Below are 24,669 nucleotides of genomic sequence, written 5' to 3' on the forward strand. Positions count from 1 at the left end.
CTTAATAATTTTTATCAAATTCACTGAGCTGTGATTATCAGTGATTGTTCATATGTGTAAATAAAACCATTAATAACGATTTCCCCTAATTCTAATGGGAAAGTGCTGATTTTCAACTAATAAATATATTTTTCATTCCTTTGCACAGCTAGATTTTGCTATCCTAAATATTATAGATAAATTTGAAGTGGATTTTTTTGCAAGAATATTTGAATGGACTCTCAGATAACATATGATTCAATGTTTCCTTGAACAGATTGGCATCAAGTATTTATGATATTCACACTGGACTTCCTATCATTTGTTGTGTAGCCTTGATGTTGTGCATCCAGCATAAGGCGGTGAGCTTTTATACAAAGAGGTTAGAGAATCTGGCGCAGTGGTACGAAAAATGCTTAGAAGTGAACGGCGATTATGTAGAGGGGTGAAGTAGGTTTCTTGCTAACTAAAAGTGCGAATAAAATGTGCTTCATATGAGTATATTTTTTCCTGTGACCAAACGGCCCTTACTTTTAGAATATGTCTTGTATATACAAGTTTAGCGTATCGGTTCACAAAAAATCTTCCTCGAATTGGTTGTTTACTTAGTTTTAATACGGCTGCAGGAATGAAGAGAACTAAAAAAATACATTTTCGCTATTATTTCACTATAGGTTCGGACCTTTCTATTTCTATTCAAAGTGGAAGTTATTTTTTCTGTAATTAAAGATACTTGATGCAGACTAGGAAATGATCATTCTTCAATGATTATTCCATATTCACTGTTTCTTCGTGATACCAAGTCATGCCATATCAGGAAGTCATAAGAATAGTTTTCTTTCTACTTATCTCTGGCATTAGTCCCTTATTTTGTATTTCTTTTGGGATAATCGCTCTTTGGTGATGGCGTTTTCCTGCACCTCGTCATTTGTTTACGTATGTCTTTTAAAAACCGCATCACGTTTTACGCTACTTTAGCCACAAAGTTTTACTTTCCCTGAGCTCAATTTATCGTTCATCAATTCTTTCGGTACATATAAATATGGCCTCATGAATGGCCTCATGAATAAGTATTCATCAATCAACAGAATACTGATCGTTTGTTTCACTGTAGTTTTTTTCCTTTTATAATTTATTCGAAACTTCATTTCCAGCCCATTCCCAACATCCTTTTGCCTTTTTCATGGAATTCGGCTTGAAATCATTTCCAAAAGGAATTAGGGTTTTTCATCTGCGTTTGAAATTAAGGCTTGTCATACTTTCAATTGACATCAATATTTTTTCTATGAAATTTATCCTTAATGGAGGAAGCTGCATAGATGACCTCTTTATTGCTTCCATATTGAAAGCATGTTTGAGGGATTAGCGCACTAAATGGTGACCTTTTGAAATGGATTCAGGATTGAATGTTGAAAAATATTTATTAAGGTGAATTTGGGCGATTTGAATCATGTGGAGATGAGGATAATCAAAAGATTATATCTGCTATGCATTCCTCGCCCATTATCATCGAGAAAAAAATTTCATCGGCTTATTATGCCTTTGAAAATCTTCCGTGTTTCACTCAATGCAGGATTTTTATCGAGAGACTCATATTTCGTTTGGTTCTACCATCAATTTTATTTGGGTAAAATGGTGAATTTAGTGTTATTGACATGAATGATAACATGTCCCCATTCCATCGTAAAAAGATTTGTGAAGATTAATTCTCGTAGACATAGTTTTTCGGGATTTTTTGCGAATGTGTTTTTATGATAATATGCGTGGAATAGCATTCAGTATGTATGTTCCTAGAACTTAGCGTTTTCAATCATTAATAATTGTCGTTATCAGAAGTCATTCAAAAACTCATATTCGGATCATTTGGATTCCCGATAGGTAATTGTATTGTATTTATTATGATCTATAATATCTTATACTATATGTTATATTGTATGTATGTTATATATCCTTATTTAATAATGTTGGGAACTCCAAAATGATCCGAAGATAAATTTTGGAAAACAAAACTCTTATTTAAGAAACGTGGAAGGTGCTCCGAAAGAATTATTCAGTACAACGCAATCAACTGTAGTTCAGTAGCCGCGTAAGCACTTCTTTTCTCCAATCTACCGATATGCCGTTCCACGATGGGGGATATCGACATTAAAAGCCATCGATATGTCTCAACGCGAACGGCTTCGTGAAGTATAGGGGGCATCGCATGGGGTGTGACCATGCATCGCAAGGGCCTTTACCCTTGCTATGGTGATTGCCGCAGTTGAGCGCGGGCGACGCGACGTCTCCACTGCATATTCTAGTCATCGTATTCCCGCTCATGTTCGGCCGTGCTAAAGCTCCACGTTCTCTGGAAACGGTGAAGGGTTCAGACTTATGTCGGTATGCGAGACCGATTCCGAGGAATAGCGATGCCATTGTACGGATAGAAGGAAGAATGGATCGGATATCTTCAGAGCACCAATTCCGAGGGATCACTCTCCTATGATTTACGACCTACCGTAGGCAGTACGAGGTGGAACATAAACGGCGTATTCCAGTCTAACTCGTATAGTCTAAATGCTTCTTACGCCCCGAATTCATCGTACTTTAAGTGTTTTTTTTTTAATTTACCATGGGCGGATTTAGGGCACATAGGCGGAGTTAGGGAGGGGACACACGCTTAAAAAATAGACGAGATTTTTAATAGAAATATTTTTAAATTTCATATTTTAGTATAAAATTTATAAATAATCCACATTAATAACTTTTATAATAATGTGAGGGGTACATTTCGTAGCTAAATTGTTTCTTGTAGCTTTTAATCCCAAATATGAGGAGACCGTTTGCCTGTCAGAACCTGGTGCCCCCTCTACCCCAGAAAAAATCCTGGAGCCGCCCTTGAAAACACATAATGTCGATGCTTGCTGCGCTCACAAGGCCAGCAATGTTTTGCTGACAATGTATTTGTTATTTTTGCTCCGTATTTACTCCGTGATCTGGCGAATGAAGTATTTGTATGTACTGAAAGGGTATAAGAAAGCAGAGCAAAGGAGGCATGCCTAATTCAATGGATAGTCACAAGAGTTACTGAAACTTTGGCACTAGTTTTGATGAAGTTTTCCTGGCCAAATGAAGTTACGATTTCATGGGTAGGAATTGAAAGGGAGAGAATAGGTTTTTTTGATAGAATGAAGAGAAATTAAAGAGGGAATTACATTAAAGAAGGGGATGCTGCCAGAAAGCTCCTATGGTACTTAATCGGTAGAATACTTAAATAATAATTATTATTATAATCCGTGTGACTATGACAGTTGAGAAAGATAGAACTTATGTGGTAGAGTATTTTATGAATTCCATGAAAATTGTGCTCTATTTCACTGGCAATTGTGAGAATATTATCAGCAATCCAGACTTATCATAAAAGGCAATAATATAAAATTGTTAAACGAGCCAATTACTATGCATTTGGTCAACGCTTGAGCGATGGGCTTAAGATTAACGAGTCATTGTTTTTTTTAATGAACAGCCTACATTTTGAGTACGGAGGAGCATCATCAATTCTCGCTGCTTTCAACCCATATTTCATTCCCTCCGACGTTCCGCACTTCCCGTGGCTTGCGGGATATATTTTGCACAAGCGGAACTCGAACGTCCTTTGCCCGCTTTCCGCTCCCGTGCAGCGCGTTCGACTCTCGGACGCCCATATGGGACGAGTGAGAGTGTAGAGAACCGCCGCGCCGCTGCGAAGGGATTAAGCTCCCAGTAATCGCCTCGGCCATTACGTACGGCTGCTCCGGGTCGCATATGTGCTCTCGCCACACCGCGAATTCCAAACCACACACAGGTTCGGACACATCCGAGAGGGGCATGGATGCAGCAGCGTATGAAGCGGGAGTATGAGACCCCGGAGGTCGCGCACGGAACTATGGGATTGCACGGAAAGACTTTCCGATGCGAAGCGGGAAAAGGGGGATGTCACGCGATAATAGGTCGCTCGGAAGTTAATGCGGAGTTATGTGACGACGACGCGACAGTGCTGCTGTCCAGCGTTGGGTGGGGGGAAGTCGAAAATCCAAAACAACACAATAGCGCACAGCGTGGGCTGAGATCGGCTCGGGCATTGGCTTGGAATATCGTTGGAGGGAATTGACGTCACTCAGGAAGGAACACTCAAACAGTTTAGGTGGTAAATAGTAATTTTCGGCTCCTACGTAAACGGCCGGAATTGAAAATTTAAAATCACATTCCCTATTCCGTGACGTCAAACTGTCTTCGACAGGAAGGGCTATTGATTGGCTTATTCGTTCGACATTATTTGAATAAGAATGTGTTCTTTGTTTTCTAAGCAGAATATTTCCTGTTTGTTTCATATTCTAGCCCTCCAACTGGTAAACCCAATTTGACAAATATCTTGTCAAACTTTTTGCATCAAAATTAGATTTTTATTTAAAAAAATACTATTATTTCTATGTATCTCTTTCAGGCATCATGATGGATTGTTATATCCCAATTATAACCCCTTTTAATTGATTAATGTGCCCTTTATGTCAGCCACCAATAGCATATTTTCACTTAGTACGCAATTCACACTTGCCTTTTGCTAAATTTCCCTAACAATGGACGGGGGAAGGTATTTTTCCCAGTCAATGATACCACCTGGGAAGTTTTGGCTTCTTTTACCGTTCGCTTCGAGAAAATAGTGGCAAATTAATTAACTTAAATTAAATTAGGCACCCATGAGTTAAAAAGATGCGTTCTCTACCAATACCCTGTGGAATTCTTTCGGAAAAAGACTCGCAATTAGCTGTTGATGGAAGAGGGAACGATATGCGTCTCCCGGATGTTAATGCGAACTTATGTGACGACGGTGCTGCCGTCCGGTGGCCGGCGTGGGAAGCTGAAATTTCGAAACAACGCAAAGCGAATTGGCGCAGTCAAGTATTAGAATCAGTGCCACATAACTTCCTGCACGTAGCAAATAAGCGGACTAAAATTTCCCTTTTCGGAGTATTGGAGCGAGTTGGATAATGGAATATTGAGAAAAAAGTTTCTCAAATTTCCATTATCAAAATGAAAGTTTGTTTTCGCCCGCTAAATGTGGTTAAAAAACGAGGACGCGGAAGGTATAGGGGGGAAATAAAAACAACTTCCCTAATTGTGTCATTAGCCCGGTCTCGTGAGGGGGGCCATTAAAAAATTAGGCATGAGTTAGAATTTCCGAATCGTCCCATTTTCCGGTAGGTTTGGTCGAAATAATGCCTCCGGATCCGTCGTCATTTTTTTAAAATAGACTTTATGATGCAAATTGCCTTTCCATAAGTTTCGAAAAGCTTCATGAAAATCCATAAGCGCTTGCGGTTTTTATTTTATTTCGTGTATTTAACCTAGCTTGAAAACCTTATCTCTTTGAGGGTCGCGAAATGAAATTTGGTTAAAAGTTTTCCATGAAAGCTGATAGAGAGATGCTCAGATGTACGCCTTTGATGAACTCTTTTTGACCTCAGGAATGAAAGTGTATTTGATTGCCCTATTGAGCGTGGTTACATGAACTTAAATATTATAAAACTTGAACTCCAGTCAAAGACTTTTCTTTGTAATCACCTTGGTGCAAAAGTTAAAAAAAAAATAATGAATGGTTAGCTAAAATTAATTTGATACTTTTTGAAGTTTTAACTAGCACTTATATTCCATAATTGAGGAATATAGTTTATATTATTCCCTGAAAATTATTTTACCTTGATCAACTTCACGATTACCAATGAATATCACAAAATATATTTGGTTTGATAATATGATGTGATATACGTGTTCAACTTCGGGGTTAACTGCTTTACTTTCCTGAGTGTATTCATCAGGAGACTGAATAAATTGTGCACATATGTAATCAAGCTTTTTTCTGTAACTCTTGTTTTATTTTAATTCAGTACTTAACAGAAAAATAGGCTTCAATGCTTTGGGGTGTTTATAGTGAACATAACGCATACTGGACGCCTTATTTTTCTCTTCAGCAGAAATAACAGAAAACTGCCGCAAAATTGCATTAAGGTGAGTTGTTTCTTAGTACACGTATTTTCTATGTTTAATTCTCAATTCCATTTTAGTATTTACGTGGAATTTTTTATCTTTTTTCACCGTCTTTCATTTCCTTTTTTATTAAATATGTCTTCCATTCATGGCACGAATATTACAAAAAAAGTATTCTCAAGTTGTCTTCTAAATGTGCTGTCAGACACCGCGCATTTTAATGGGTTTGCAGAAGTCGACACTCGCGTAGCTGACGGACAAAATGATGTGATTTTCACTTATGAGTTAACGTGCAATTCGAAGCGTCAATCAAAATTTACATTCATGATGATTTTATTTATCAAATTTATAACTCTACAACTCTATTACCCGTAATTAAAAATATAATACAGCAAAATATTCTACTGAAAAAAGTGGATCGCATTGCACTCACCACGCACGCACGCGGACATTTTTGAAATTCGATTAAAATGAGACCGAAGTGGTAACAGAAATTAGCATTGTATGAGGTGGAATTAGGCCTCATCTCTGCAGTCCCCTTGAGTCACGGTTAGAGCGAAAGAAAACTCAGGCGAAAAGATCATGAACAAATTGGCTGCGACACTGCGCGTTCCAATGTTTAACATAAATTTACCCATTGATTCAAATCCGTTCAAACCCCCCGCTAATTTCCGCGATAAGTTCACCAGATTCCGATTCCTTTATTTTCGGGTGGAGAACGAAATCCTTTACCAATACATCATCAAAATATCTCTCTTATCTTATCTTTTCCGTTGAACTTAAAAGAATAATGTAGACCCTAAGATGATGCTCTCCGTATCGCTATGAAAAATATCCATTCTCTTTCTTAATCTCAAAATCTACCCACAACATGTTTGACAAATCCTAACTTATTTAGGGTTTTGCCAAAAATGTTTCTTATGCGTGTTTGTTCCCTACGGTAAGTTCGAAGTTATGCAACTCTCAGATATTTCACTTCATTTGACGCATTTATGTTGACACCATCTATAACCTAGACATGGGGAGAGTTGGATGACCTCCACAATAAATGTACTGCCGTGCATTTGCAGAAGAAGCTCTAGTCCTTCCCTACTCTAGGCTCCGCGCATGAACCTTGTTTAGATCCTATGAAAGAATTTCTGAAGGCCGTTTTAACGGGGCACGTACTTGCACCATCTGACGTGTGTACGAAGGCGCATTCAAAATTGCGTCGTGTAAAGCGGTGAATTGCTAGAACACATGCGAGAATGCGTGGAAGTGAGATGGCAAGATAGCCCCCTGTTCCAATTTCGTTCATGCATTCGCGCAATTCCACGACATTTTAGAAATTAATGCAGTTCTAACCTGCGCAATTCCGTTCCCCGTGTAAAACGTCCTTAAGTCAGAGTGATCACTAATTTCGCGGTTTATGAAAGCGTTCTCAGACAATAAAATTATTTTACTGCTATTTTTAAATGAAGCACGAATAAATCAAGCTTCTATTGTCAGGACCGGACCCCGGCACTTATCCAGAAATTTGCGTAAGGGGGAGGTTGGGGGTCATTCTGGTGGTCAGTACTTCTATTTTGTTGTCCGTTAAAACGAATTGGAAAACCATAACTTTCATTGCACCTACTATATAATACGTTTTCACAATGTTGAATGTTAACTTAATCGTAAGCTATTAGTAGACACATGTTATGTGACGATATCGAAAAATGGAGTGTCAGAGAATAGATGGCCCAAGCCTAGTTGTCTCCTCGTCTAATGTATCGCGGGTAGATCCCACGAGGGAAAGAAATTCGGCGGGTCTAAAGCCCCCAGGACTTCTTTCCTGGCTGCGTGCTAGACTGGGGTCTCCTCCATTCAGTCCTCTTAAAGGTGGCGATGCTGGTAAGAAATTTTCCCATGCTTCGTACACCGTTCCCTTCCGTCGAAATCCTGACCCTGAGCAAGCTTTTCTTTCTCGATGACGTGCGTGCACGGCAGTGAAGGCTTTTCGTGAGCGACGAGGCAAGAGCGGTGAAAATGCCAACACTCGCCGGCGAGGCCCTTGACGCGTGAAGTTTTCAACAAGGCCCCTGACGACGCCTCGTGCCTTCGGGCCATCGCTTCCGGGAGCGTTTTGCGGAAGACAAAGAATGACACAGCCAGAATGAGGACTTAGCGAGGACGCAAAGTCGCGAACTAAAAGCCTCTTCCATCGCTCAACGCTAAAATTTGACGCCGAAAAAGATTACTCCGTAACAAACGGAATAAATATTCCTCTATCGGATAAAGTCGACAAAGTCCTTTCTTCGTAGAGTGTGCTGAAAAAGAAATACTTAATCTTCCTGGCTGTATGTAATGATCGATGAAGTCATGAAATAATCGTCCTGCCCTACAGAAAAGTCACGTTCGTGGAAAACTGTTTCAAGGCAGATATTCCGTAGTAGAAGATGATTGTTATAAATTTGATGTTCGTGTCCCTACTGGGTTTTGAAATAATGGTTTCCATGTTTTTTTAGGATTATTTTGCTTGTATGGTAGGAAGATATTGTTTCTCGATAGGAAATCGCTAAGATAATTCTTGCGATTAACAGTTTACCGGGTATTCTAAGTCCTTAATATGTTCGTAATGAAGATGCATGTTCTTATGTGCGTATACCAGTGTCCAAATTTTTGCATCGTGGTTTTAAAATAAAGAATGCAGATTATATTGTTTAAAAATATATTGTGCGCAAGGAAAAATAATAATTTTGAATTATTATTTTTCCTTGCTTTCATTTTGACGCTTCGGCAAGTATAGCTTGTGTGAATATATTTTTACGATTGAGAAAGATAGTTTCCAAAAATTGTATGCCTCAAATCAATCGTTAAACTTATGCATATACCATAATCAGCCGAATTCCATGGGCATGCTTGTTTTTTTTAATATTTTATATTACAATTCTCGTCGGATTACGCTGAGAGAAGTAATGAATGGACTTTTGTGTTTCAATGAGCCCAAAATCAATGAATTTCTTCAATAACTAAGTGCCGATTAAACAAAATAGTCTCCGTTTCTGATTTCAGAGGTTGCATATTGAGTTGCTTCGAAGCATACATGAGAGAAGTAAAATAAAATTATAATTTAATGTCATCTCAAAAATACCTTGTCCGCGAATTAATGGAATTCCTTTAATTAATTAATTGAAGAAAGTTTTGAAAGGGAGTGTTCCGTTTCCAGGAAAACAACTGAATTTCTCTCATCAGAAGTTTGCGCTAATGACAAATTATAAAATTACTTATAAATATAGGCTTTGTTAGTTCAGCAGAAGTGTGAGACCGAAAAAAACTATTCGTTGATCACTATTCTGACTTATCGAAGTAGAACACACGAAATAGAAACTGTGCTATGATCATATTGATTTTCTTGAATACATCTACGCTATGTTCTGATTCTGCTGTTTTTCCATCCAACCTTTTAATTGCCTGTTTTGTGCATTAAATATCAAGTGTGATGGCGTTCATTGTTAGCGTATTTTTCTTTTGCTAGTGTAGTTGTTCAATGTATGAGCATTGAGTAGGTATGAAAAAGAAGAATATGCGATGAACGGAGAGGAAAATGATCGAGGAAGGGCCATACATGGTGGATAACTGTTAGCGGTGATTGAGAAATCGCAGGGGCTGTGGAGGGAGCGAGTCCAATGCGAGTGCGAGGGGGCGCTTAAAACCAAATAATAGGGGAGGGGAAAGGGAAGGTAGAGAATACACCTTATCGATCATATGGAGGTTAGTATGTTTTACGACGCCTCGGTAGTTTAACTGGCTAAAGCACTCGACCGGAAATCGGGGGATCCGGGTTCGAATCCCGGTCAATGCGAATGACTTTTTTCCCTGTGGATTTTTCGCACAATTTGTGCATTACGGGTGTCACCGTGGCTAGTCCCGGTATACTTAAAATCATGAAAGGTTTTCCTCGCTATTTTCTTAGAGATATATTATATACATATTGATACATACAGGCAAATTTATACAAATATTTCCTGTTGGCAACATGGAAATTTCTTGATGATAGCGTAAGCTTGAAACGAGTCAATAAAAATCGCAACATACAACCGGTTGAGCACCACAGTCTTAACTTTTCGTTTCATTTATTTAACACAGTCACGGGTGTAAAAATGATGGTAATATGTATGCATCTTGTGCAAAACTGTAGACAGACGGTGGCATTTCTTACATGACGATTTTTCGGCTCGTATCTACTATCGTCGAGGGTGTAACAATGAATATAGTTGGTACAACTTGCGTACGTACGTGTATTTTCTATCGTCGCAAGTGTAACAACGAAGTTAGTCGGTCCGTCTCGTGTGAAACAGAGACACTATGAGGGTTCTAGGTGAACCCTCTTAAGGATACAACACACTGGGGCCGCACAGTGGGCGGAAATCGAAAAAAGTGTGACAAAACCCTAAATTTTCACTATTTTTTTGGTAAACAAAAATGGTACAGTCCGATAGAATAATGTCCAAGGATTAAGGAACTATGGCTATTTCAATATTTAGTTCACCCATTAAATCATTAGAATCCGTTAAAGACGAGAAAAAATTATAAAAAATGTCAATTCTGAATTTCTGCAAAAATCGAGTATTTACTTTCGCTATTGAGCCGTTAATATGGTTTTACATAAATTTCAACGCATATTTTGTAAAAGAGACCTTTACTAAGAATTACACTGGATATTTTATTTATTTTTATCAATTTTTCATATAATAATTAAACATTCAAAAGTGCATTGTTTTTGGACTATTTTTGACATAAAGTGGAAAAAAACTTTATGAGGGCGACGAGACTCGATCTTAAAATTCATATGGAAATAAAGACCTGAATCTTGGCTATATGATCCAAAAGAAAAATCTTGCTCCAACTTGCTACCTTGCTTGTTGATGGGATATGTATAAAAAGTCAACGCTGCCGCCCGGCCCGGCCGCAGATTACCCTGATTTGGTTTTTGCTCCAGTTTAAAGCAAATAATGGTTCCACCACTATTATTTTTACCCCAATTGTTAGGAAAGATTTGAAATCTAAAAGTAAAGGCAATATTTTGTCCAAAAAAATTTCGTACTCTCTTGTTGCACATGGAAAGTAGAAAATTCGCCGCTGCCGCCGGTCACCCATGAGCCCTATGAGGACGTGTGACCATACGTCGGCAGAGTGCTTAGTTCCCTTATTCGTACTTATTCTCACATACATATGTACAGGGAATTTCCCGCACTTTAGGTCCCTTCAAACTAGAAATCCCTCCGACCTTGAGGAGAGGGAAAGAATCGAAGCAGGCGCGGTCAGTGCACACGACCGACAGACTGCAATTGTTCCTTGGGGCGGTAATCCGCTTCCACTACTAGTAGTTCTCTAAGTAACACCTCTTGACTACTCCAGCTTATTGTTCCTTCAAAATGTGGGGCTCTTGAATTTGGTGTTTGGGGCTAGGTTGTTTCTTTGAAACTCGCCGCTATTTGTTTTACCACCGCAGCGCACGTGCATCGGTTAATGCCCTCCAAAAGATCGCTTCTCTGGAACACGCTAGTGAACGAGTTAGCTGGCGATTTACCGGGCGGTTTTCCCAAAAATTCACACGTTCTATTGTCTTAGATAATGCCTTGCTTCCTCAGTTTTACTCATACGGTCAGTCTAACTTAGCTGGTGAGTGTTGAAACATCGACGTCTTTTAGCCACAGTGACTACTGACAGAGGAGTTCTCCTAGGTGAGCCCATCGATTGGTTACCGGTTGTCGAACTTACTCTAATACAGAGAGGTCGTACACGATGGAGGGAATACATTAATCGGTCACAGGTATGATTAACACCACTAGTTGTAGAAATATTTTATGTCGATAAGGCAACGTTAGAAAATGTAGCAATTTTTTGTGGCTTGTAGATTTAGAAGCTATTATCTCCGACAGGGGAGAAAATGAAGACGAGGAAAGTGACTCGAAAAGAACTGCACGATGCTATGTGCCAAGGAATGGTGTAGACGGTAGAGTCGAAAAAACTATTGGCATTCAAATTTCTATTAAAAACTTTAGTATTGGGGGAGATGCAGAGATAAAGGATTTTTTGGGAAATTAGCGACGCCTCTGGGATAGGATAGGAGCGGAAGGAAGGGGACGAGGGAAAAACACCCCAACGCTATAGAAGCGAAGAAGGCCCTACTAATTAGCGAAACCAAGCGTGAGCTATTAATGTTCTACCAATCCTAGTGGATTTTCCTATGAGGAAGAAAAATCCATCGATCGAATCGGTAGATAAACACTCGTGAGGAACAGTAGGCAGACGGCGGCATTTCTTATATGACGCTCTCACCGGCGCATTAAAGGGGATGGCGTGAAGGAAATGAACGGGAGGAGAGGCCGACAAGTGAAAATACCCTGGAGGAGGATTTTCAGAGCGACGCTGGCTCGCGGCTACGGAATACAAAGGAGGCGAAAGAGGCGTCCCCGTGAAATGTGCTAACCTTCCATCTCTACCGCTCCCTTTCTAGTCCGCGTATTTTTTTGCTGGACCCCTCGGGGACCGATTAAACTGGTACTTACTTCTCAGGAGAGGAACCTTCTTCCATGCCCAACCAACCCTTTTCCCCTTTGCTTGGTCTTGAAGGAGAATATTTCCACTCACGGGAAAAGCCACGTTGTGCGTCGCACTATTCGTGTTTTCGTGAAAATGTTTGCCTGTCTCGGTGGCGGTGGTGTAAAGTCTTGGTCTGCCAAACAAAAGGTCGCAAGTTCGAGTCTCGCATGAATTGTTTGCCCCTATCCAGGGCATGGTTGTTCGTGCATGCGCAATTGTTAAATCAACAATAGTTATTTTTTTAGCGGGGATCGATTCAATGTAGCTGTTTGACCATCGCGCGGAGGCAATGGGGTGAAGTCCTCGCCTTCTAAAAGCAAGAGGTAGCGAGTTTGTGTCCCGCCTGCATAGGTTGCCCCTATCCAGGGCAAGGCTCTTCGTGCACGTGTATTGGTTAAATTGTTAAAAACCCCTAAATAAACAATAGTTATTTTGTTAATAAGGATCGGTGAATTTAGATGTTTAACCATCGCGCGGTAGCGGTGGGGTAAAGTCCTCGCCTGCCAAACAAGAGGTCGTGATTTCGATTCCCGTCTGGATAGGTTGCCCCTGTCAAGTTTGTTCGTGCACGTGTAATTGTTGAATTGATGAAAACCACGATATAATAGGCCAATGTGCTGTAACTAGTTGTATGGGAATGCATAATAAATACACAATAGTTATTTCGTGAGTAAGGATCGAACGAGCGTAAGCTGTTTTAACCGTAGCGCGCTTAAATAAATATTTTTATTCCTTCTGAGTTTTCAGTAGTTCATCAGTTGATTGGGCTTAGAACTTCAAAGATATCTGTTACATTTCCATCTAAACATTTTTGACTGTTTCCAAAAAAATTCACGCCATTTATGCCGCTAGTTAGTGGCCTTTCGTGCAGTGTACATGTAGTTTTAGTTATTTAATTGGTGTAAGAGTTTACAATACTCACTTGTTGTGATAAAATTCACGTGCTGATTTTTCTACAATGGGAAAGTATGTTGGAAAAATTCTATCGTGAGTAAAGAGAAAGAAATGTAATGTATTGTGCTAATTCTTTTAATTAAAAAATGGGCCTTGCTTTCATTAAAAAGTCAATCCTTTACATTGGCATCGCTATTTTGAGAGCTCCCAAAGCCAGGCAAAGGTAGGTCTAGGTAAACGCCACTGTCAAGGAAATTTCAAAATGTGTCTTTTCCATTATGTAATATCTGTATCTTTTGAATATGTGATATTTATTATTTTAATTATTTTCAATCGTTTTCAAAAAATAATGATTAAATTTGCATGATCAAGGAAACCGATGCAACAAACAAAGAATCAATCAGGAAATGACTGATGGAGAAACCAGGTTTTCATTGAATATGTTGTCTTCTTCGTAGATATAACACAGTTTATAACCGCCTATCACTTTTAATTTTATTTACTCACTTTCCCGCCGTAATTATACCGCTTCCAAAATTTAAAAATTTTTTAAAAAGTTTAAGAGAATTTGAGACGCTTATGTGGTTGGTTTCAATCGTCGTAGCTGATAAGTTAATTTAGTAAAATTCTCCGGGTATTTTCGCGTTTTGCCAAGAAATTAATTTCCCCTTGCTAACTCATCTGAGTTGTCACGAAGAAATAGCTGTAAAAATAAATTAATTTTTAATTTTTGAACTTACCTTAAGTTTTTTCAATCAAGGTATATTTTTTGGCAATCGATTTGAATACTTTATCAATTTTTTGCTGCTGTCATAAAAACTTTAACGTTGTGTTCGCATTACGACATTGAGACAAAATGTTCTGGAAATAGCATGCATAACTTTCAGCAAATTACTTTCGTCATAGTTATTTTATACTGATATGTATATTATTATAAAGTTACCCATGATTTTGATTACAAGTTAACCAAAAATCTCTTAATCTTCCTTCTTTGTTGTTAATCGTTTATAATTAAAGTATTTGGAATCCATCTTTTACTCCATCGTAGAAAAAGTAGAGAGTGGAAATTGATAGCTTAGGACTTTAGATCACAAGTTCCATCGCTTATTAACAGCCGACTTCGAGAACGGTTGATGTTTAAAAGGAGCAGAGTTGAGAAAAATCAAAGTTGAATTGCATGGATCTGCAGAATATTTAGAGCTTGAATAAATTACATACAGGTAGAAGCAGTCTAAGTAATGCTTTAGAGCTCTTCTAGATACATTATGTTCATGAAATGTGATCTTATAATAGATTTAGTACGGTATATATACATCAAAAGTTGAAAACATTCGTAAGGTCGGAATAAAATCATGCACTTATTGTCCTATAAATCGAGTTTACCTTTCAAAGTTATTTTATTATCCAATAAATGTGTCCACTACTTCAAAGTGCATGAATCTGAGAGCTCTACTAGATAAATATAATTTGAATAATTTGTGATTGTGATTTTATAATAGATTTAGCATGGTTTATTCACACATAAAATAGTTCAAAAAATTCGAAAAGTCAAAATTCAATCATATACTTAAAGTCGTATAGATTGAGTTTACCCTTCAACGGCATTTATTTTCTCGATAAATGTGCCCACTATTTCAGATGTGGCAGCAAATTCAATGATAAAATTTTGGAGATTTTATTTTTAAATCCGATCAAGAATCGGAAATGTGAGTGACGGCTTTTCCTCGAACGCGCTTCGAAACTTTCGTAAATTAAATTTTGAAATTCATACGGGGCAGAGTTTTTGGAACTCCGCCGTGATATAAGACGTCTGCAATTTTCCATATTTGATCAATATTCGTTGGAATCGCGCCGATGGCCGCAAACGCTTTCGCGTGTAATTCAATCGTCGGATAGGATTGCATTCAGGAATTGCTCCTTTCAAATATTGGCCTGTCCTCTCGATTGGAAAATGGTAAGCTATCCACCCCTTTGAATAGTTTACCATAGAATATTCTTCCCATAGCTTGCCAAAGTTTTAATTTAAGCACACTCCAGCTGTGGTGCTTTTGTCTTATTTTTTGAACTTATTTCATTAACTGGTCTAGCATATTTTTTTTAAAATCATTCTTCAACAAATTTTTGTCTAACCATTGAAACTCACTGTAATATTCCTGTGCCCTACATTTCTTGTCCGTATTTTACAAGAGTGAATAGTTGAAAATTGTGCCGTATTGAATTTTTATCCGTATTCTTACTCTACGCCATGGTAACCTTTTCATTAAATGAAATACGCAAACGAATACATTAAGGCTAAAATATCTTTTTACATTTTATTTTAAAGGAGATTAACGCATGTGAGGTTTACCACCTTAAGTGAAGGGAAAATGATATAAAAAATAATTTTCTGTTTTAAATTTACAATTTTCAAGCAAAAATTACAGTGCTTCACCATCGAGTGAAATTCATTTGAACCGCCTAATGTTAAACAAATAAACCGCGGACCAGGGAAAGGAACAGGCCGACCACAAAGAACGAGCTGTAATAACACGCCTGTGGCTGTCTGCGGTGAGCTCTATCCTCACCTATCCAAACCTACCCTCCGGTTGATTTACTGAGGATATATAACAAAAAAATTATTAAATGATGTAATAATACAGCATATCTGATGCACTTCACGTAAGCGCTGAACGACATGATAGACTTGAAACTGCTTCCAGGTTATATTAAGTCCATCACCCATCCCCGTCTAGTTTACTTTGAGATAATCTTCCATTCCTCTTTCTTCCATTTGTATCGCTCTCCTCTTTCATTATACCGTTCGGGACGATGATTTTCCTCCCGACCCTGCGTTATTATGAATTACTTTTCACCGTATGTCCTTTTGCTTCGACTTTTTTCTTCCTGGCTAATCTTCTTGGTCGTTTCGTTATTTCTATCGTTTCCTATATCCCTAGTAAACAGGGTTGAATGGAAGAAGCTTTTATCCCTGAGGGGAAGGTAAATATTATATTAAATAAGCCATTTAGAATGAAGACATCATATGACATTTTATTATTAAAATGAATGTAAAATTTAATTTAAACTCTCTCTAAAGGAAACTCGATTTAGTAGTAGATGGATTACAAGAACTACGATAGCTCTAATCTGCGTGAAGTAGACAGCTTAAACTCTGTGCTTAAATCTCTCTTTATTTCCCTCATTTCAGTGGGTGGCCAGGCCACCTGGCTTTCTCTTCTTGTAATGCAACATATGAAAGCTGACTTCCCGTTAATCACCTTGGATCTACGTGAATGAAAATAAAGTTATAAACTTCCAGTATTATGCTATACTTAGCACATGCAGTGAAGGGAAAAATTGTATTAAAATAAAAGTTATTTTCCAAGTAAAAATTACAATTCCACGGCAAAAAAGTTCTTGTAAAATTCGTTTAAATCTATGCATCTATACTATATATCTGATTCTTTCAATGAATATTCCCTTGACAACACAATAAGTTTTCTTTAAGCTATGCTTTAACAACTGCCAGCTTTATGAAACCAAGTATGGCCGATAGCCTGAAATCGTCCTCAGCCATATTAAGTAATACCTCACCGTCAATTTCTCTCCTCACAAATTGCTTCTCACACATTCTTCCCTTTATATCACCTTCCTCCTCCCATTTCCGTGCAGGAGCATGATTTGCCACCAGGCTTCTTGTTCGTATGAATTATTTTCAACCGTCCCATCGTTTTTTTTTTTTTTATCTTGCTCTACCCTCCCACGTTGGTCCGAAGGGTCGTGCTGGGCAGTCTTATCAGCGTGGTCATAACATCCTCTCACCCCCAATCGGGGAAAACTAACGAAGCCAACCACTCGCACTGACCTCAAGCCTCTCCAACCCCAATTCGCTTTCCCCCGGCGAACGCGAGCAAAAAATAATATAAAAAAACGTGTCGAGACAAGGGAGGAAAAAATATGTGACGGGATAAACCTCTTCCGACCGCGTAAGGGAATAATAAAAAAAAAAATATTCTCCGAGGATTGATTTTTTTAAAGCGTCTTCCAGCCGCACCAGCTTTTCCGCTACGGAGATTTCCGTGGTTCTGATGTTCTCTGGTAAAGCGGTTGCTAGGAGACGCTTTCTGGTGTAGGTACACAAATTAGCGGAAAGGCTAATGACACCTAAGCTTTTGAAAAAAAATTGTTTTTTTATTCCTTTTTATTCTGGGAATTCTTCATTTTTGGCGTAGAGGCGAGGCTATGAATTAGTGGTAAGGTTGATGACACATATCCTTTTGAGGGTATAACTTTTTATTGATCCAATTGATGGAGGGATTGATTTAATTTAATATTAGATTAATACAACAATCAGCATCTGTTGCCTGTGGCAGGGACCACACCACATTGACACTCTGGTTCCGCAAGACCGCAAAACTTATCCAAAAACAACGTCGGATGGGACACAATTCACAGCTTGACCATTGTGCCCTTGTATTTTGTCTGCAAGTCTGTCAGGCAGGATAAATGTGTGGTTGACAAAATACAAGAAAGATCCAAGCCACCTGAGGGAGCCCACCCCAGCATTCAGTGAAATACCTGACATGTGCGTCGGTTATTATTACTGTTAAGAAGGGCACTTGCATCATTAATGTGTGTATACCCAGTTTCTCCTTCATTTTTTGTCTATAGTTTACGTTTTTCGCTCATTATTCTACGTAACGTAGACGTACCTGATGCTTTAAAGAGGCTCAAGAGGCTCCTTTTGCTTGAAAATCTATAATGATCAAGTCCTTCATTCTAGCAACATCACTTGGAGTTAGGCAGCTTGTGATGACCATAAATCGCACGACACTCAAAAATATTAAAATTTAAGAAACTTTCTTTTGCTTGTAGTAGGCATTTTTAGGAATAATTAAGAACTTATTAAGCTTAAAAATTCCACATATATTAATTACTTACCTTTTATATATTGGAGAGGAATCAGGAAGACTACTGTTTATTAAATTCTATTACCTGCTGAAGTTGCTTATCTTGTTTTTTATTAATTTGGACGTAATAACAAAACCTCATGTATATACGCATTTATTTATCGTATCCTTAAGCAAAAAGTAATTGAAAAAGAATTTTTTTTCATTGTAAACAAAAATATTTTGTCGTTACGCTTAGCGATGCATATATCATTCAAAATTCCTTCCTTGACCTTCTATAATGCCAAATGATTCGTTGATACACATGCTGTATACTGATAAAATTCTACTAATTTATACTTTTCAAGTTGATTGTAAATCAATTTTAAGTTTGAAGTGGATCACTCACACGGAAGTCATCAACCAATGCTAATTCGATAATTTTTTATCTTGTGAGTTTCTGTGTGTGTAATGTATAATAATCACGAAGTCAAATTTTTAGCATTACAATATATATTGTAGTAGTTTCTGGCATACCATCTGAGAACAATAGAAAGATAAGATTGTAATAATCCTAACGGAAACTTGACGATAGTTGTGATTTCAAATTTGATCATTTCTACCGTTTCTTTTCTTTCCATAAGAGTTCGTTTTCCTCCAATGTTCCACTCGAGGATGCGTCATAAGCACTGAGCCTTTTAATAAAATTGCGCCTGCGTCAGTTTTCGTGAGAACTGATTTTTTTACCCTCGCCATTCTAGCCGGCAGATGATGGTAGCATTTTTTGGGTGATCTCCTTTCATTTCGGTTCCACATCCCGGCGGGCTTAAACTGTTCGTATCCCATTTCCGAGCAAACGCGTCTAAAAAGCTGCGAAAAATACTACTGGCCTAAGGCTGGATTTGTACTTGGTTTTACCTCCCCTCGACCATAAAGCGAAAAAGCGCTAGCGACTTCCTTTATAATCTTGCGATTCAAATATTTTTCACCATCCCCGACGAAGTTCGCCAAAAAGAATAAAATCGCGAGTGCACTCAGCTCCCCTTTATTATCCCATTTGAGAGAATTCCTCCGGCCAAAGTTTACTCAGAACGAGATCAAAATTGCTCGCGAAAATCCTTTATTGCCGCTTAAATTTTTTTAAAGAATTTCTTGGCAAAGGTGCGCTTGAAAAGCGTAAATATTCGTAAAGCAGAGGACATACAGTAGGTTTATACCCCACCTAATTAATGCGTCTGCGTTGCGCTTGAAATAAATCATGGAAACCGGTCCTCATCCCCGTTTAAGATAAAACTGGCAACAATTTTCCGCGATGAACATCAGGCATTTTATTCATCAGGATTTAAAAACAAATAATTTATTTTGCTTTACCTCATGTGGTATTTTTTGTAAAATAATCTCCTTTTGACTTCAAAATTTACTCATAACTCGTCCAATTAAAAGTATGGATCCATCCAGAATGAATTGCTAATTAGTGTTAATCGTGGGTATGGTGTGATATTACCTGATATACTGAGGAATTAAATTAACTTCATTCTTCCCATGATCAAGTCTGAGGTAGCTCTGGGAATGCAACTGGCCCCACCCTGAATGTTTAAAACCCACAAACCTGTGGATAAGTCTGCGGTGAAGTCTGTTCTCGAAAATCCAAGGCAACGCCGTGGTTAGATCACTGATTGTGTCAAGTGATCAATGAACATGATTGAATTTCTAGTTTCATAGTGAGTTCCAGAGGTATAGAATGAAAGATTCTTGGGGGTTAATACTTCGTTTTCCTATTCCACTTACTCTTGTTTACTGCAAAATATGATATCAGTGTCCTTTATCTACTCCAGCAAGAATTTTTAGCTAAATCCATAATCTTGTTTGCAAATTTCTTTAAATTCCGCCATGCTATCTATTGGTATTTTGTGACTGCATGTTTTTTATTCCTTGAACATCCACGACCACAGCAAGGGTTTGTTTTCTTGGATATTGCGAACACTCAGGGACAGTCTATAATTTTATATTGTGTAAATTAATAGTTTTTTATTCCAAAGAATGAATATCTAAAGTAGAAATAGTCAAGAGTTTGCATTGAACTATTACGGTGAAAAATTATGGACACCTAAATTCCATGATTTTAGTTAATTATTACGTGCTAGACAGTTTATTACCGGTGAGGATTAGCTTAATCCATATCCTTCCGTTATTTCCAATTTTAAGTGACTCACTGGTAACTCTTACGCAGGGAATGCCTTAACTCTTGACTGCTACGATGATTTTACGTTACTCTATAAAAACTACTGAAATTTCATTTTTTTCTCGCTTATTAGTCGGTGAGACTAAGTACCCGAACGTTTGGGAAGATAAATCTGCCTCTATTATTTACCGAGAAGATCTTAGGTTTCCATTCATTCAGATAAAATTGTTATGAATTCCAAAAAATCTCCGTCAATCATAAACCTTATCTTCTGAAATTCCCTGAAAACAGTTGAATTGAACCTCAATGGATTTCTCTGCATTCTAGTTTTTTTACATTTGAAACAGTTTCCGTAATTTTATAAAATTAAAAGTCATCCTTTGCTTTGTGGATCCGCGCCGCGCGCTGAGTGTTCCCATTGAAACCCTCTCCAGACGTCTGAGAAGCTCTACCTTCATATGAAAAAAGGAGGAAAATTAATATGCGACGGGGATGATTAAGATAAAAAAAATAACCACACCTCATTAAGTTGGTACACACATCATCATTTCCACCCCAGCTCACCATCAAAATTCGTCTGGACAAAGTTGGCAAAGGATTTTAATTAATTATCCAGATTAATGGTTGATTTTTCACTTTTAAGATAAGTAAATTAAGTTGTGCGTTATCCCTCAGATGAGGTCTCATATAAGGGTAAAAATTATTTGGCGCCAATTTTTTCTCCCTGTTGCAAATTTTGAACCATGCAGCTTCACGGCTATGATATTAGGATTGATGATCGGCTGCCTTTGACCGCTATTGCTCTCAACCGAGTTGTTGGTTTCAAAGTCAACCAAAGCTTAGTGATTTCCTCTGCTTTGTTCCACCTAGTATTTGTGGTTACTTAATGGCATAGCTTAATTGTAGTACCCCACCCGCGCTGAATGCTGCGCATGTTCACTGAGCGTTTTCAGACTGATTTAGACAGGAAGTAGAATTAAACGCATAGAGGAAAGTTTGCCACTTTAACCACCGGACTAATGATTTGGCAACATTTCGCGAAACTGCTACAAAATGCGAGAACTAATAAGGTGTAATCCCTTCAGTCTGGAAAAAAAATCATTGGAGTAAGTAATTTTATGTATTTTGGATAGCGTAAAAAAATTCTAGATAAAAGAAGTTAATCTAAGATAACGCAACAAATTCGTAAATGATGGAAGCGGACTACACCAAATCAAATATGCATTCTCTTTTGAAAGGAATCACCATACGTGTCTCTCTAAGACAATGTAACGCAAGAGGCTAATTTTAAGGCTAATCATTCTCTTTCCCTTATTTTCACCTTATTTCCCTCATTGTATAATCAATGTTTTATCAGCCATTATTTTCATTTCTATGCGATCCGTATGACTGACGGTTTTCCATGTAGAGAGGAGAAAAAAAGTAAGTTTGACTTGGTGGAATAATAATCTGTAGTTAGGCTAAACCAATCGCTACCTTCCCCAATTTACCTAATAAGTGTCGGTAACAACCCATCACCCGATAACCATATTTCTGTATAGAGACATTCGGTTGTTCAGAGGCAATGAAATTCGGGTTGCATAAGTGGGGTTCCTAAGGGGTGAATGGAAATCTTAAATGTCCTTTTGGAGATAATTTGTGAATTTATGGTTGAGCTATTTAGTACGTATCTCTCAGTGATAAATATTTCACGTACATTTTTAAAAATACTAGAAATAGCCAAATGTTATGAAATAATTATTTTCAATTTACACCTTCATCTCACAGAGCTCACGATTGAATCCATTGTTATTATTGTGCTCATAATGCTTAGAAATAATTGATAGTACAGAATTTTCATGCTTAAAAAGAGTTTATTTAAGGAAACTAATAAATCGAACTTCATGCAAATATCGAGATGTTCTCTTCCAATTCTACCAAATTCGGATTTTAAAAATCATGGCACACCTAGCATGCCTAATCAGGACAGACATAAAAAATATATATTGTGAGTTGAACTGTACGTAAATTGAATTTTAAAAGTCCACGATAAAATTTCTTGCGAATGAAATTTTCTTAATAAAAACCTTTTAATAATTTTTATTATTACTAGAATTTTCCCCTCATTTTTAGAATAAACTGTTATAATATCCATACGAGGATCATTGTAAAAATGTAACTTAGACTTTTCATCGGACTGCTTGAGCTTTTAATAATTGAGGCAGTAGTTGGAGTCAGGAAATATAAGCCGAGGAAAAATAATGGTTCCGCGGTCAGCTCAAATGGGTGAAAATTGGAGATGTAAAAATTAAGGATTGAATTTCCCTCAATTCTCAGTGCCTTATTTGTGCTTTTTAACCTCAGTTCATTTCGTCTGTGGACGCTAAAAAAAAATTATAATAACATTTGCGAATATTGGTTGCTTTTTTAATGCATGGTTCTGATACAAGCTCCTTAAATTCCATCTTGGAGTGAGTATCCAGAAGTTGACCCGGGATTACAACTTTCGGCGTTCGGCAACAATCCGGCGCTGAAGCGGTCAGTTCACCCGAGTAAAATCCACACGCACTTGTGCACTGGCCGGAAACCCCTTCGAAACGACCCTCTACGCATTAATTGGGCTCGCAGGGGATTGTGGGAAGGCAAGAAGCTGCCCAGGCAGGTGATTCGGTGGGGCCGGGAAGCGGGGAAGGCTCACGTGAAGGAGAGGTGAAGACCAAGCCATTAGGGCCTCGTTTTGGGCCCTTTCGAAGGCCAAAACTCTCTTACAAGGGTTTCCAGCTCCATGGGGGCTTTAAGGACCTACCATGTGTGCGGTGACAAGTTAAGGAAGGTATCGGAAAAGTGGTTTTGCGAGCAAGGATACAGAGATTGGTAATGAAGCCCCGATAAAATGTAACCGGGTTTAGCTGCAGTTGATTTTTAACATTGATAATCGGTTATCGGTACAATTTTTACGAGTAACTACTGTCTGTTAAAATGAGCAAGACGCCCAATTTTTAGAAGCCCTTGGGTCGAAACGAAGTAAGCAATCCAAATGGAGCAAAATGCATTAAAGAGACAGCTTATGTTGGATTAGAAGCTCTGAAAATTTCTTCATTCCCATCCTGGGTGCATTGCGCTCAATTTTTTCAAAATTGTACCATTTTTTGCGAATAAAATCTAGGTGTCCAACTTTGATTGTTTGGTTTTTCCGCATTTAATGTTCAAATTCTACGCAACTTTTATTTTATTTTTCAATAATGTAAGAATATTTTTGACAAAACTTTGTGAAAATATGCTAATAGACATTAACGCAGATCTGCAACTGCGAGATTGTTTACAAAGTCTTTTCGCACATGCTATCAATATAAAGTTTTGCGATCATAGTGGTATTTTTCGAGGCTAATCAAAGACATTTATCCGTCGAATAGAGAAAGTTTTGATTTATCATTTCAATCCTGCTCTACATGTCTCCTCCATCGTATTAAATGTCATGGAAATTAAATTACCAATAAAAGCAACCAAAATGAAAATAAACGCTATCGTCCTAGTTAGCAAATCAGACTAAACCTTTGGTCTCCGATTTTGTCATTCCAACCTAGGTCGCCTGCAACTATGTTGAAGACCCTAATAGTTAGTATGTACTCTATTGACCAATATTTTGGCTTAACATCGCCTCTACCATTCAACGAATCGAATTGTATCCCTCACTGGTTTGGGTTATTACACGGAATTTTACGCCAAGTTAACGGTGTTTTTCTCGCCATTCCTGCTAGGAAGGATGCTTGTGATTGGAAGGCGAGGGCAAACGCATAAGGGGGGTCCGACGAACTTAAGGGTTTTGCGGGGGGTTGGGGAAGGGTTATATCAAAGATTATACAACAAGATGGAAGCAGAGCAGCTCGTCCAGATCAAGGGAGCGCGCTGAACAGTTTGGGTGTAGGGGGAGAACCCGATGAAAGGAACTTCACGTATGAGTGGGTGTGCTGAGGTTAAGGTAGGGACCGGCCAATTTTCGCCATCCGGGGTGGTCATGAAAATAAATCATATCCTTCGGTTCCGGACCTTCAAAAGGTCCAAATGGGAAACGGAAGAGAGTCTTTTAGGGGTCGTATATTTCTTTATTTCCGCAGATATAATAAATATCATCATAGGCAGCAGCTCACCTACACCTAGTCTTTTAGAGAAGGCGATTGAAAAAAGGCGAAAGTTTGT

The 24,669-nt window shown here is 38.2% G+C and overlaps 1 protein-coding gene across 1 annotated transcript in view; it reads left to right on the forward strand.

The window, feature by feature from the left end:
* Window positions 1–24,669, forward strand: part of LOC124161366 (uncharacterized PE-PGRS family protein PE_PGRS54-like) — a 116,835-nt gene that overhangs the window by 60,673 nt on the left and 31,493 nt on the right. The gene's annotated exons all lie outside the window — the stretch shown is intronic.

This window comes from Ischnura elegans, chromosome 6, assembly GCF_921293095.1.
Source record: "Ischnura elegans chromosome 6, ioIscEleg1.1, whole genome shotgun sequence".
Classification (NCBI taxonomy): domain Eukaryota; kingdom Metazoa; phylum Arthropoda; class Insecta; order Odonata; family Coenagrionidae; genus Ischnura; species Ischnura elegans.